Source organism: Chlorocebus sabaeus, chromosome 9 (genome assembly GCF_047675955.1).
Source record: "Chlorocebus sabaeus isolate Y175 chromosome 9, mChlSab1.0.hap1, whole genome shotgun sequence".
Lineage (NCBI taxonomy): Eukaryota > Metazoa > Chordata > Mammalia > Primates > Cercopithecidae > Chlorocebus > Chlorocebus sabaeus.
In genome coordinates, this window is record NC_132912.1 from 17465138 (window position 1) to 17480145 (window position 15008).

General features: G+C 39.1%; 1 protein-coding gene across 1 annotated transcript in view; it reads right to left on the minus strand.

Moving 5' to 3' along the window:
• ST8SIA6 (ST8 alpha-N-acetyl-neuraminide alpha-2,8-sialyltransferase 6) overlaps positions 1–14514 on the minus strand; it is a 39241-nt gene extending 24727 nt beyond the window's left edge. Inside the window, exon 1 of the mRNA XM_008002399.3 lies at positions 14433–14514. The gene's annotated coding sequence lies outside the window, so the exon portion shown is untranslated. The remainder of the gene's footprint in view (positions 1–14432) is intronic.
• Between the last annotated feature and the right edge of the window lie 494 nt (positions 14515–15008).

A 15008-nucleotide genomic window follows, 5' to 3' on the forward strand; every position in this document is an offset into this window, starting at 1 on the left:
AAAAGACAGAGAACATCCCATGGAGAACTCTTAGCTAGTGGGAGAGAGACAACAGCAGACAATTAGAACATGGTGCCGTCAGTCTACACTGCAACAGGGGGAGGAGGAGAGAAGAGCTGGGCTAGGCCAGGTCTACTATATACCTCTGAGGCTTCACAGAGGGAGCTGGGAGGGGCGAGACTGCAGCACAAAAGCTCGCTTCCTCTTGTCACAACAGTGGACCTTTGAGACTGAGATGCCTGGAGCACTTCAGGTGCTGCTCTGAGTGGGACAATCCACTCTCTTGAATCCTTAATCATGTGTATATATTTTGCTGGCTCCACAATAAAGCAAAGTACAAGCAAGTTTGGCTGAGTCCAATTCCACAGTCATGCAAGCCCAGGGAACTGGGCCAGCCATGGGGTCAAGAGCATGTTGGAAGGTACCTAAGACACCCAAAGTTTGGGGACAGCTCCCCACAAAACACAAAGTTTAAGCTGAAAACTCAAAGATAAACAGAACTAGCCAGGTGAGGCAAGAGAAGGAGATGGAGGGGTAAAGACTGTTTGAGAAGCAGGAAGGAGAGAATGTGAAAGCTGGGAGAAGAGAGAGAGAGAGAGAGAGCATAGAATGTGCAAAATTCTGAAAGAAATCCTGTGTGACTTGGGAGATGGAGAACTAGGTGGAGAATGCTGGAGAACTATAGCAAGAGTTTTATAGGCATCACAAAGTCAACAATGTGGATTTCTTCTATGGGAAAGGGCAAAGCATTGAAGGGTCTTAGTTATGGAAGTGACACACGGGATATGCATTTTAGCATGTGCACCCTGGCTTCAGTGAGGATAGATTAGTGGGTCTGCAGAAAGATCCCACCGATCAGTTAGAAGGATAGGCAATGACCCAGTGTTGCAGTGGCCACCATCAACTCGTTCTCTCCCTACGTGCACATGTCAGGAAATGAAACCTAAAATTCCTCCCCTTGAATTGGAGCTGGCCTTAGAAAGTACTTGAACCAGTAGAATACTACAGAAGAAGTGACATTCTGGGATTTCCAGTGCTAGGTCACAAAAAGTGTTGTGGCTTCTGCCTGGATCTCTTGGAACGTTCATTCTCTGGACACTTCCCCAAGAAATCCAGCCATTCCCCCAAGGAATTGAGTCTTCCTGAGCTGCAAGAAGCTCAAGTCACATGTGGAGGCTCCTTTGCTGATCCTTTAGATGGCAGCCTTAGCTGAATTCCTAGGTAACTGCTAGTTACCTAGCAGTCAGTGGTAACTGAACTGACATGTAAGTGTCACATCTTGGACGTCCAGCTCAGGCAAGCTCTCAGATGACTCCAGTGGACTGCAACCCTATGAAAGCCCTCCATTAAGAGTTCCCTGGGCTGGGTGTGGTGGCTCACATCTGTAATTCCAACACCTTGCTGAGATGGCAGGATCGCTCGAGCCCAGGAGTTGCCTGGGCAACATAGGGAAACCCCATCTCTACAAAAAAATTCAAAAATTAGCTGGGCTTGGTGGCGTGCTCCTGCTGTCCCAGCTACTCAGGAGGCTGAGGCAGGAGGATTGCTTGATCACAGGAGGTCAAGGTTGCAGTGAGCTGTGATGGTGCCACCGCACACCAGTATGGGTGACAGAGTGAGATCCTGTCTCAAAAACAGTCACAACAACAAGAAAAGAATTCCCCTGCTGAGTCCAGGCAGCCCACGAAACTGAGAGAGAATATGAAATCATTGAAAACAAACAAGCCATCAGTTTGGGGGCAGTTTCTTATGTAGCAATAGATAACCAAGATGCCAGTTAAGAGAGAACAATAGCTATGTATGTCTCGGCTCTCCAGAAAAATAGAATCAACAGCCTATCAATCTATCATCTACCTATCTGTCTTCTATCTATGTTATCTATCTATGTATCTATGTGTGTGTACATGTATGTATGTATGTATGTATGTATGTATCTATCTATCTATCTATCTATCTATCTATCTATCTAAAGAGACTCAAGAATTGGTCTACACAATTGCAACGGCTAGCACATCTAAAATCTGTAGGGTAAGCTTGCAGGTTGCACATCCAGGCAGGAGTTGATTCTGCAGTCTTGAAGTCGAACTACCTCTTCTCTGGGACACCTCAGTTTTTGCTCCTAAGGGCTTTAATTGATTGAGATGAGACCCACCCACATTAACAATGGTAAGCGCCTTTATTTAATGTCAGTTGATTGTAGATATTAACCACATCTACCAAATACCTCACAGTAACACTTTGATTAGCATTTGATTAAATAATGGTACTAGAGCCTAGCCAAGTAGACACAGACAATTAGCTATCCAAGTAACCCAGACCAGAGATGGGTGGTGAGATTTCAAAGAGAAGATAGATTTAAAACATACTTAGGGTGTAAGACTTTAGCAAAAGTTTGGCGATGGACTAGAAACAGGCACTGAAGGAGACAGCGAGGGTCACGCAGGGGTTTCTGATTCAGGCCACTGGGAGAAGGATGGTGCTTTCTCTGACACACAGAGTAGCGTAAACGAGAGGGGAGAGGACCACGATATGTTAATAATGAAGGTGGTGACCTGTTGTGGTTTTAATTTATGCTAAAACTTGTAAAGAAAACAAAAATGGGATCACGTTGCAGAACCGGAGTGCGATTGTGAAAAAGTGGTACTGTGAAATCGTTGGAAAGAGGTGAGGGATGCACCCATCCGACCGCCTTCAGGTGCCGTTTGCAATGAGCATAAAACGGTGACAGAAGTGACTTGCAAGGACCCCCCAGAGCTCTAATTGCATGGGTGTCCCATGCCTGCCAAAGTGGGGAGATCACGAGGTCAGGAGATCGAGACCATCCTGGCTAACACAGTGAAACCCCATCTCTACTAGAGATACAAAAAATTAGCCAGGCGTGGTGACGGGCGCCTGTAGTCCCAGCTACTCAGGAGGCTGAGGCAGGAGAATGGTGTGAACCTGGGAGGTGGAAGTTGCAGTGAGGCAAGATCGCACCACTGCACTCCAGCCTGGGCGACAGGGTGAGACTCCGTCTCAAAAGAAAAAAAAAAAAAGAAATTAAAGCCGATTGTAAGTGTGAAAAATGCAAGTTCTAAAAATACAAAATCAACAGTTAAGATTAATGTTAAGATTTCAGAATATAGTTTAGTTTGCAGACAAAAAAAATCTAGGTCACTGCCATTATTGTTCCATGTGTGAAGAAGAGAATGTAAAGAAACCAAGTTTTGTTGACGGATTACAAACTTTTATTTAGTTAGATTTTTTAGGGAAGGAAAAGGGAAGAGTAGGAAACTTTTGTTTGTTTGTTTGTTTGTTTTGCAGACGTTGCCTGGCAACATATTGAGAGTCTGAATTAACACTGAATCCTATGAAAACAGTTTTGTAATTATAATGCTGAATCAGTCTTATGTGTAATTACACCAACGTGCTAATTTCTTAAGGGAAATGTTCACAGTATATTTTGTATTTATGCCACCGTCTTTTATAAAAGATCTTATTTCATGAACTTCAATTTACCAGACCAAGTCCTAACTGTAGGCTTCAGCAAGGGCCAGTAATGCACGTGTATTTCAAAGAGCTTCATCTGTGCTCTGACTGGGAAACTGTCTTGCACAGGTGGAGAAACAGGGAGGCAGGTCATTTCTGCTCATGGTCATTAAATGAGCCGGGTTCACATACCTAAAGGGGCCGTAAGCCAGCGCACATCTCAGGCGTTGTTCCAGGACAGCTCCCACGGTTCACTGTGGAATTCATCATCTTCTGCTCTTTGGCTTCAGCCCTGCACTCGGCTTCGGTTTTTGCCTGGCCTCTGGGAACTGCTTTTGGCTTCTGGCTCCCTTCCAAATCCTAACTTTTCATCTATGCCCTTAGGCTTCACCCAGCAAAATCTCAAATAAGAATGATCCCTTCCTACCCTGGGTTGTCAGCCCTTATTTAGCCCTAGGCAAGGGCTAAGTAATCTGGGGACAGGGCAGGAAGCGTAACTCTTGGCTCTGCCTATACTCAAGCTGATAAATTTTCAGGGAATTCAGAGCGATTCCTGATTAGACCTCAGAGCCCGTGGTTTGACCGGACATCTTGAAAGGGAGGGACAAGCCGCAGACAGTCCATATAAAGGTAAGTCCGTTTCTATAGAAAATAATGCACAGAAAGATGATAACCTAGAAAGTTGAAGTTTAATACTTTCTGCTCCGTGTGACCTACTTTCCATCATGAAAATACCAAAGAAAGTTCGAACGGAACGAACTGAACAGGAAGGGTTGGACCTTACCAAGTGCGTGGTGATGCATATGAAATGATCACAAAAGCAAAACTGGGGTTTATAAATGTTTACACATCCCCTTAGGCAGAGGACTGGAACAGAAACTATTATAGCGCTACTGCTCCATCATAGACTTGCTGTATTTATTGCAGATACCAAGAGTTTAAACTAGTTAGTAAAATATGAATTGTAAGCCAGAAAAATTAAACTAGAAATAATCACAATAGCTACGATGTGCTGAAATTCTAATATGTAACAGCCTCTGTACTGAGCATTTGACATGTTGAATGTTCATAAAAACTCACAGAGGTATGTACTGTCTCCTTTTACTGATAAAGACACTGGCTGGGAAAAGTGCCTTAGCCTAATAAGAATAAAGATGTTGCCATCAATAACCAGCGGCAAAGGTAAAATGGTGCCTTTAAGATGTTCTAGTACGAATTCATTCACTTACAGGGGAGACCAAATTTAAAAGAAAATGAAAGATTAGGGATAACAAACAAGAAACATCAATAATAAAACGCCTGAAACAAACAAGACACATGGAGTCAACTTAAAGCTGAGCCTAGAAACCAGACTGTACTCCTCAACCCTTTCCAACTCCTACTTCCTGTAGTGAGTCTTGACCTATTTTCTGAACCACCTAGAAAGATCCTTTGTTCCTCCTGATACACTCCATAAAACACATGGCTCAGATTAACCAGGCCTGTAAATTAAACACACACACACACACACACACACACACACACAAATGAAAATTTATTAATTGCGGCTAGTGTAATGAAGGTGAATTTCAGGATAGTATGGCAGCAATGACTTAATCAGGTTGTCCAGGGAAGGCTTCCCGGAGGAGGGGATAACTGGTTCTAAACTGGTTGGGGCAGGGGTGGAAGTTGTTGGAGTGATGTGACCAAAGTCCATGGTCCCTCCAGTTACTGGGCAAGAAGTAGATGAGAAGGATTCACCGTGGTTCCTGGTGACCAGTTTGAAGGTCATGGATTAAGTAGAAGGTACTATGAGAGAGTGCGTATGGACAACTCCTTCCAGGATTTGGCTGTGTAGAGGAGGACAAAGCATCTTTGAGTGTTTAAGAAATGAAACAAAAAATAAAATCGAGACGGCATGCCGACATACTGTGATTTTACAATCAACTGGCTCACGATGAATGCTTGCTTCAAACTAAAGGAGTAGTTTGTGTTATTAAGAAAACAATGATCTAGCCCCAGCTACTCAGGAGGCTGAGGCAGGAGGATTGTTTGAGCCCCGGAGTTCAAGACCAGCCTGGGCCACACAGTGAGACCCCATCACAACAAAACAAAACAAAACAAAACAAAAATGATCTAAGAAATCCAGTGATTCAGGGATTCTAAAGGCAAGAAAACATACCATTTCAGCCCTAATAGATTGGAAGAAAATTAAGAGCTTCAAATAGACACCACTTTTTTATTTAGCAGCACATCTATACCTCCGTTAAAATAGAGTTGTCTCTTGAACTAGCCACTTGGTACATTGAGAAAAATCCCAGCAACCTAGAGGGCAGCTGCCTGTAGTCTGTGTGATCATCTGGCTGACATCACACTGACAGATAAGATAGTGGCACTTACAGTTAGCCCTGCTTCAGGTTAATCCGGGACACTAATCTCAGAGTAGAGTTTGATCTTCAAACTCCTGACTCCCTAAAAAAATTGGGAAGGTGGCATGACCTACACATTTAGAATTGGAAAGTCAGACATCAGTGATTGCCCCTTAATGAATCTAGTGAGATGCAAAATGGAAGACATTGTGTTCAGAAAAGCCAAGAATATTATGAGACTTCAACAACTGGAGAAGCCTCATGTCATCATCTTGCCACTTTTCCATTTCCCTGGAACTGCTGAGTGTTCCTTGCCCCCACCCCAGCATCTCTCTTCTAATTGCTTTACTAGGCTTCGCAGTCCAAGTCTTCATCACTTCACACCTGGCCCAGTGCAGGAGAGGCCACCTGTCCTATCTATCCTGTACAAGTCCACTGCACTAATCATTTTTGACATGATATGGCAGAGTGGGCAATGGATATTGAGAATTCCAAGATTAGCTATCCAGTTCCTTCATTTACTAGTGATGACACCTTGGAAAATTCACCTAAACTCTCTGAACCTTTACCTCTTCATTTGTTAAATGGTGGTGGTGGGGGGGAGGTTAAATTTCTTCCAGAATAAAAGTAAAAATAATTGTTAGTACTGTAACCAGGACACGTGTATTTAGCCTTCATTTTACGTTAAATTCTTCCACCATCACATATTAGATGAAACCCAAACTCCCAGGGCCCCATGTAACATGACAGCTAAAGAAAGAAAATGAATAAATACCCAAAGGAAACGAAATCAATATGTCAAAAAGGTGTCTACATTCCCATGTTTCCTGCAGCATGATTCACAATAGCCAAGATGTAGAATCAGCCTAAGTGTCCATCAATGGTTGAATACATATATATATATGTGTATACACACACACACACACACACACACACACACACACAGTGGAATAGTATACAGCCTTAAAAAATGAGGAAATTCTGTCATTTGCAGACACCAAGAATAAACCTGGAGGACATTATGCTAAGTGAACTAAGCTAGGCACAGAAAGACAAATACTGCATGATCTCACTTACACGTGGAATCTAAGAAAGTTGAACTTAGAGAAGTACAGAGTAGAATGGTGGTTACAAGAGATTGGGAGGCGAGGGAAATGAGATGATGGTCAAAGGATACAAAGTTTCAGGTGGGCAGAAAGAATACATTTTTCAAGATCTATTGATCTTGGGTGACCATAGTTCCTAATAATGTATTGCATATTTCAAAATTGCTAAAAGAGTAGATTTTAAAAGTTCTCACTATAAAAAAAAATGCTAAGCATGTGAGCTGATGGATATGTTAATTAGCCTGATATAATTATTCCACAATGTATGCATATATCTAAACACCATATTTTATTCCATAGATACAATATTCATCAATTAAAAATAAACATTTAAATTTAAAAGAATAAGTAAAACTCTTCAAAAAGTCCAAATTCAATCAGCAACTCAGATGTCTAAGTTTTTCACTTAACAGCTAATGTGTACATTGATATTGTTAAGCTTATAAAAGATCAGCTGACATATGTGAGTAGAATGTCAGAACTAACACAAGGTGAAATGAAATATAAAAGAATATGATGATTAAAGCAAAGGATAGAAAGGCAATTGAAATATAAACTCATAAGTGAAGGAATAATGTTAAAACACTGGAGAAAGATCTGTCTGCTGGGATATTGTACCAATGTAAACAATGTAATATACCAGTGAAGACATGGCAAGCAATGTTATATAAGGAAAAGAGAATTTGAAACACAAGGCAGCCTAAAAGGGAGCTTATTTGACATGTGAACATAAAAATATATAGGTAATACTGAGTACAACTTGGGAGATAAATTTTGAAATAGAATTTAGAGGACCAGTGAACGCCATGTGAGTTCTATACACTTTGATGGCAAGGTTTATATTCTGAAGACCAAGGAGAGGAGCTAATCCCTAAATGTGCAAGAGCTAGCTTCTGTTATTAAATACGGCAGAAGTAATGACCTGGTGTGGTTTTTGTTGCTTTTTCTAAATGCACAGGCACGCTGTATGGCAATGACAAATAGAAGATGATATGACAGTATATTAATGATGAAAAATGGTCTCGATGCAGAGAAAACAAAGAAAAAAGCTTTTTCAATCTGACAACTGACCCAAATCACCTATCATAAAGTATACATCTTCTTAAATTTAAAAAAAAAACAACAAAATACGTATTGCTTTCAGCTGTCAATGTAGTCACCCTGTATGAATTGTAAACAGCAAACATTTAGAGGAGAATAGTGGCTCAGAAAAATGAACTTAGTCTTGTATTCTCAAAAGAAGCCCCTAGCAGAGATGATTTTTGGTTTTCTCCAAGAACTTTGTCTCACAGAACAAAATGCCTGGAACATAATAAGGTTCAATAAATGTTAATTGAATGAAAAAGTGTAAGCTCACAAAACACTTACCAAAATCAAACAATACTATTGCTTTTGGAGAAATGGTTCAGAAAATAACTGAAAACTTTGTGGTAAGACTAAATGTGGTTTTCCAGTTTTATGATCTAATGCAAAAATTTGATTAACTTATCCCATCTCTTTTCATAATTTATGTCCTTTCACAAAGTTAAATCATTAAATGGCATGGTTTGAATAATGTAAATGTCATATAGTTAAAACAATTAACATATGTGGTAGATATGCATGTGTATTTTGTTTAACACTATATTCTTCAAAGAGCGAAAATAAAAATGAAAGCAACACAGTGACTGTTATTTTAGAAATATCAATGAATTTACAAATACAGTACTGGAATCTTTTCTCACATATCAACACAAGAAAGACAAAGGAATAAGTTCCAAGAAATTTTAATGTAATCAAACTCGAGGGGATAATTCAAGATTTAATAAAATTGCCACCATGTAATAGTTATCTGTAACAAAGTAATCGGGCACAAAATACCTGTTTTACAAGTCATTTGAAAGGTATCTCATTTGCATGAGTCATAAATGTGTGGGTTGACATAACAGCACTGTTTCCTGCCACTAAGTTTTCAGTAAATATGTGATTGATAATATTCAGTCATCTTGGATTCCAACTCATCTCTTCGAAATGTGAGGATGTTTAAAAAAATCAAATGGTATTAGTGGCTCCAAAAGAAATTAAGAAACAAAATAATAGTGTGTGTATTTCTTGGGGTGGGGGGGAGCGGGGAAGTAAACTAGAAATTAAGCACTGTTACTGTGTACCTATTAGTTTTCTGTAATTGGTTATACAAATGAATACGGTTCTTTTAAGTTAGAAAACCATTCAAGAAACTAATGCAGTAATTACCATGCAAGTTACCTAGGGAATCTAAGACTAATTACTGAAGCTACTGATCTTCTGGGATAAAACCTGCTTACCAGAAGTTTCCAGAGTTTCACAAAGGAGCCTTCAAGGGTGAAGCAGAAGTGGGGAAGGAGGAGTAGAGGGTGTCTCATATCATGTTTAATTTAAATTTAAGCATCTCAATGTTATTCTCAAATAGCTGAGTGTCACGTTCAAGCAAATGATTATCCATCATTTTTTTAAAAATCAGAGGGAGAGACTGTGAAGAGCAATAATTTCTTAGACTGAAATCCAGGTAGATTTTTCACAAATTATTCTGTGCATTAGCTTGTCCTTGGAGGGAAGGGGGTAGGGACCTCTTATAGGAGAATCAATCAAATTTTTAAAAGCAGAAAAAGCACACACCTCAACATCGTTGACTTTGTACAGCTACAACTAAAAGAAATTAGATACCAAGAAAGAAGAGAGAGCAGGACATCTTCAAGTCTTACTTAAATCTCTCTCTAACTGAGTATCTCACAAAATGCAGTATTCAACTAGTATCTCACAAAATGCAGATTCATAGCGGAAACTTAGAATCTCTGGTAAATTTCAGGTAAATCTGAGCCAGACTCACACCTATGCTTGGGATAATCACGCCATCACGGAAAGTGAAAAAGGCAATTGAATCCCAAACAGAGTCTCAGGGTCAGAAAGATCCTTAGAAATACATTAGTCCATGTGGAAGGTCCTAGACTCCCTGAGAATCTGATGAAAGTCACAGATTCTTTTCCCAGAAACACGTACAAAATCTCACAAACAATTTCGAGAGTTTTAGGAAACCACTTTCATGAACTTCAGATTAAGAATCTTCCTAGTTAAGCCTCTCATATTTCCAGGTAAAAGCTGAAGGAAGTTTGAGACTCAAGCACCAAGCTGCCAAGTTCTCAGTGTTAAAGGAGTAAAAGCTTAGGAATCTGTAAAAAGAGGACAAAGCCCCCCGAAGCACAAAAAGAAAGTTAAAATTGCTGAGAAGATAGACTTGGAGAAGCCCTATTTCTTACAAAAGCCAGATGTAAACTGCATTTGCTTTTCTTTTTTGAGAGAATTCATTTTCTCTTAGCATTTATATTTTCTCCAGACCACGGAAAAGGTCTTCTGTATCCAGTTGTCCTAAAATCAGCTCAAACACATCCTGTCCGAGATGCTTTCATCTTCTCTATCCAATTTCTCTTTGAAATCTTTCTATCTGTCAGTAGCAGCATGAGTATTTCAGATGCAAGATTTCTCATTTGATTTTATTTTTCTTCTCCTTCAACGAGAGAACTGGAAGTCAACAAGTAACCAAGTCCTACCAAGTCTTCAGTCACGGAGCAATTTATTGGGTACCATCTATGTGATAGGCACTGGAGATACAAAGATAAACAAGATCTCGCCATGTCCCCAAAGGGTTCATAGTGAAGCATCTCTCTCTCAATATTTTCATAACTACCATTGATGTTGTAGGTGGTCAACATTCTGTAGTTACTTGTCTACAACCAGCCCCTACCTGCTCTGATTTTTCTACACTACCCCTCCCTCCTAATACTCCAACTTGCTTTCATTCATTATGCTGTCGGAATACTTTCTCTAAGACAATACATTCAATTTGTAATTCCTTTGCTAGCAATATTCCTCTTGGGCTCCTGGTATCTACAGAATGTCTGTGGACTTTACTCTGATAACCAGATCTCCGTGCATCAGCTCCTTCCTTGTCTACCTGAAATTATCCCCTTTACCTTGCGTGCCTAATAGTACAAGTTCATTGCTCCAGCCCAACTGGCCTTGAAACTTATTGGCCTTTCTTCCTGGCCTCATCAGCCCCAAATTGGTCTCACCCTTCCTTTCTAGCCACCTTTGGAGCTATAGCTTAAGTTCTGCCTCTTTTCACAAAACATTTCACAAAACTATATCCCACAGTGCTCTTGCATTAGTATATCACAGTATTTGTCTAAATCACTCATTCTGCTATTCAATCATAAATATTCATATTTATATTTCTTGTCTTTCTAAAGTGACTATAAGTTCTTCAAGTTCAGTAAGAAAACATTACACTTTTTTTGTTTACTTTCATGCATCCATTTCTTTAATATATTTTTTTTTATTGAGGCCCTTTTTGTGCCCAGCACTCTACCAGGCATGAAAAAGGCTACAGTGCTCTGACTTAGTAAATCTTAAATATTTGTGACTGAGTAAACTTTATCTTTTTTGATAGCAAGTGACATATTTATTTAAGAAAAATAACTTTTAAGCTCTCTTATTGTTAGATCATTTGAGCACAGGAGTCCTATAATTTTCAAATAATCCCTAGGTGTCAACAGTTGGAAGTTTCAAAAATCGGGTTGCAGATGAGTTTAAAATATGTTGACTTGTTTGTATTCTTCCAAATTTAATGTAACTTTTGTAATTGCTGTTTAAAAATTACCACATTTAAAAAACTCACATTCTACTGTTCTTCAATTTGGTTGGTATAAAATACTCGAAGTAAATAAAATTAAAAATAATTTAACTACCTGACATCTATAATTACAGGAAACATATCTATAATACAGGCTTTATAAACAAGCCAGAGATTCCCCAGATTTGGCTAGCTATATTGGTAAAAATTTAGGAAAGTAGGTGGTTTATTATGATTTAATTGCATAGATTTCTGTTGAGGGTTTCTATAATTTAGTTTAGAAATATGCCCATAAAAAGAACATTACAATATAATAAATATTCAAGTCAATAAATAAATGTGTCTGTGACTGTTCTTGGGTTACCTTCCCCCAAAAGAATCCCCAAGAAGGGGATTTCCTTTTGCTCTTATCAGGCATCTAAGCTAAGGGCAGATCTAAATCCAACTCAGAATGGAAATGATTCGAAGTTGGCCTTCAGTTTTTTTTTTTGAGACGGAGTCTTGCTCTGTCATATCATCCAGGCTAGAGTGCAATGGCGTGATCTGCAACCTCTGCCTCCCGGGTTCAAGCGATTCTCCTGCCTCAGTCTCCTGAGTAGCTGGGATTACAAGTGCGTGCCACCACTTTTGGCTAATTTTTTTTTTTTTTTTTTTTTTGTATTTTTAGTAGAGATGGGGTTTCACCATGTTGGTCAGATTGCTCTTGATCTCCTGACCTCAGGTGATCCACCCGCCTCCTTGGCCTCCTAAGGTGCTGGGAATACAGGTGTGAGCCACCGCGCCCAGCCCCTTGAGTTATTTTAAAAACTGGGTTTTCCAGGGATTCAAAGTTGGCCTTCAGTTCTTTTGAAAACTGTTTTTTCCAGGGATTGCTGGAAGCTCTGCTCAGCTTCTCTGCCTCTCAGCCAAATTTTGCTTTTGTATTCGGCAAGTTCTTTATAAGAAAAACCAGCCCAAATTGATGGGTTCCCTTCACCTTCTGGGCTTTAGTCCTTTAAATTCTCCCTGCCTTGGTGGCGCTCCAGTGTCCTCACACAGGTGTTTGGTATATTTTGTTTTATTTTCATTACTCTCAGGAGGCTTGGTCTCAACTTAACAGCCACAAGTAAAAGCTCCTATATTCCCTACTTGGATCATTACAAATCTATCTTTCCAGCTAATTATCTTAGATTGATCCTCAGTAGCTCACGACCTGAATCTCTCCCTCTTCTTGTCTATTCTGTATATGCAGAAAATCAGACTCTGTTATCACTTGCTGACCCTGTGATCATTTAGGTTATGATTGTGCAATTTTCAATCTCATCTTCCTGCCACCAGGACCTCTCAAATCCAGTCTTAAATAGATTGGATTTGGCATAAAACGTCCTGGAAATGAAATAAACAGGAACCCCCTTTCCAGCCTCTCTTCCTAAAATATCAGGTTGGAAAGACATTTAATGGTATCCTGCAGGAAGTCATGATATCCATGTGTCTACCCAATGGAGGGAAGATACCCATTGTTAGCTTTGACACCACCAGGAAGGTACTCTTTCACCTACTGGGGGTAGAGCAGAACCCTCCTCACAATGGCAGCAGAATCAAAGGCAGTTGGTCCAATCATACCAGCATATTCTGCTAAAGAAGGAACAGGCAAAGCCACTACATAAGGCAAACAAGAAGAGCTGCCTTCCCATATAAAAAAAGAGAACCATACTGCAGATATTTCTTAGAGTATTTTAGGGGAAAGCAAAACCTCTTTAGTAATATTTTTTACAAGTTTAATGCTTCAAGTAAACTTTGAAAATAATGAGTAAAGATAAAGACATGTCTCTGGATTGTAATAGGATAAAATAATTTGGCATAGGACAAAATTGGAATGGTATGTACAGGAAAGAATCAGAATGTGGAAAAAAAAGGAAGAAGAGGAGGAAGAAAGGAAGAGGAGGAAGAAGAAGCAGGAGGAAAGGGAAGGAAGGAGGGAGGAAGGAAGGGAGGGAGGGAGGGAGGGAGGAAGGAAGGAAGGAAGGAAGGAAGGGAGGAAGGGAGGAAGGAAGGAAGGAGAAGAAAAATAAGGAGGAGGAGGAAAGAAGAAAGAAGAAAAGAAGAGGAAGAGGAAAAAGAAGGAGGAGGAGGAAAGAAGAGAAAGAAGAAAGAAGAAGAAGATGAAGAGGAAGGAGGAGGAGAAAAAAAGAAAAGAAGCCTCCCTCAAACAAAAACCAGAACAATCCAGACCAAGCAAGCACAGAGACAACTGACCTTGATTTATGATATGTGGAGGTATGGTGAGTAAGAACTATTAGATAAGTATTGATGCTCTCTCACTGCATATTGCTTTGACAAAGTTAATTTCTGTCTGGATGGGCTACAAGTTCTCCAACCACAGCCCTATAATGGTCAAGTGACACCTCCTCTCTGGGTTATTACTTAGAGCAACTCACGCCCATGAATGTCACTTGTGTTAAAAAGTGAATGAAGAAAAACTGGAAGAAACAAAAGTTGTTGTTCTAAAGTGATGGGATTATAGATTATTATGTTTTCCAAACATTCTTTAATACTATGATATTTTATTTACTAAATAAATAAATACCAAATATCAGTGGTACCAAAAACCACAACATCTTCTAAAATATAACTTAAAAACATAATAAAATCTTTCTTTTGAATTTGGCATTTCCTGTAATTAAAACAGTGCCATAATGCAAATTTTTACACAAGAGATGGAGATGGAATGCCCTGTGGCTCATGACAGGGTCTTAGAATTCAGTCGGCCTCATTGCCAGCTGGGGTTGGTTCTACTTCTCTTTTTAATAACATATTGCCTATTTCTCTACAAAGCAAATGAACAAGACATTTTTAAAATCTCATATTATTTATGAAAAAAATTACCTAAAATTTGCATATTCTTCTGCTTGCCGTTTCCATGGACAACTCTGTATATCTGTGATAATCTGAAGGTAGTCGTTCTCTGAATACCTAAAAATTAAATGTCAATATAATTAGAAAATAATGATCTCATATGTGAGTGTTCTTAGAAGATACTTTTATAATCTACTCAATTTAGTCTAAATATTTTTTGATACAAGATGAGGTAGAAATAAAATCATACTCACTTCAAAACACTGAGAAAATACAATCTGTAAATGATTATTATGCTGGTTTAGGGATTTATAACTTGCACATATCATAAGCCAAGTGTAGTATTAAAAACCATGACAACACACCAACTCACATATATATCTTATGGACATTGCACCTTGGCTTGAAATAATTGACAAATAAATATATCTTTATAGATGTTTTATAGATGTTTGCCATAAATACATACTCAAGAGATTTTTTTCAGACTCTAAGTTCACATATTTACCTCGGAATGTATAGACAAAAATTTCCTCCAAATAATTATACTAAGTTATAATTTTGAACTGTACATTCAACACCCGGATTGAACTGTTGAGAGAGAAG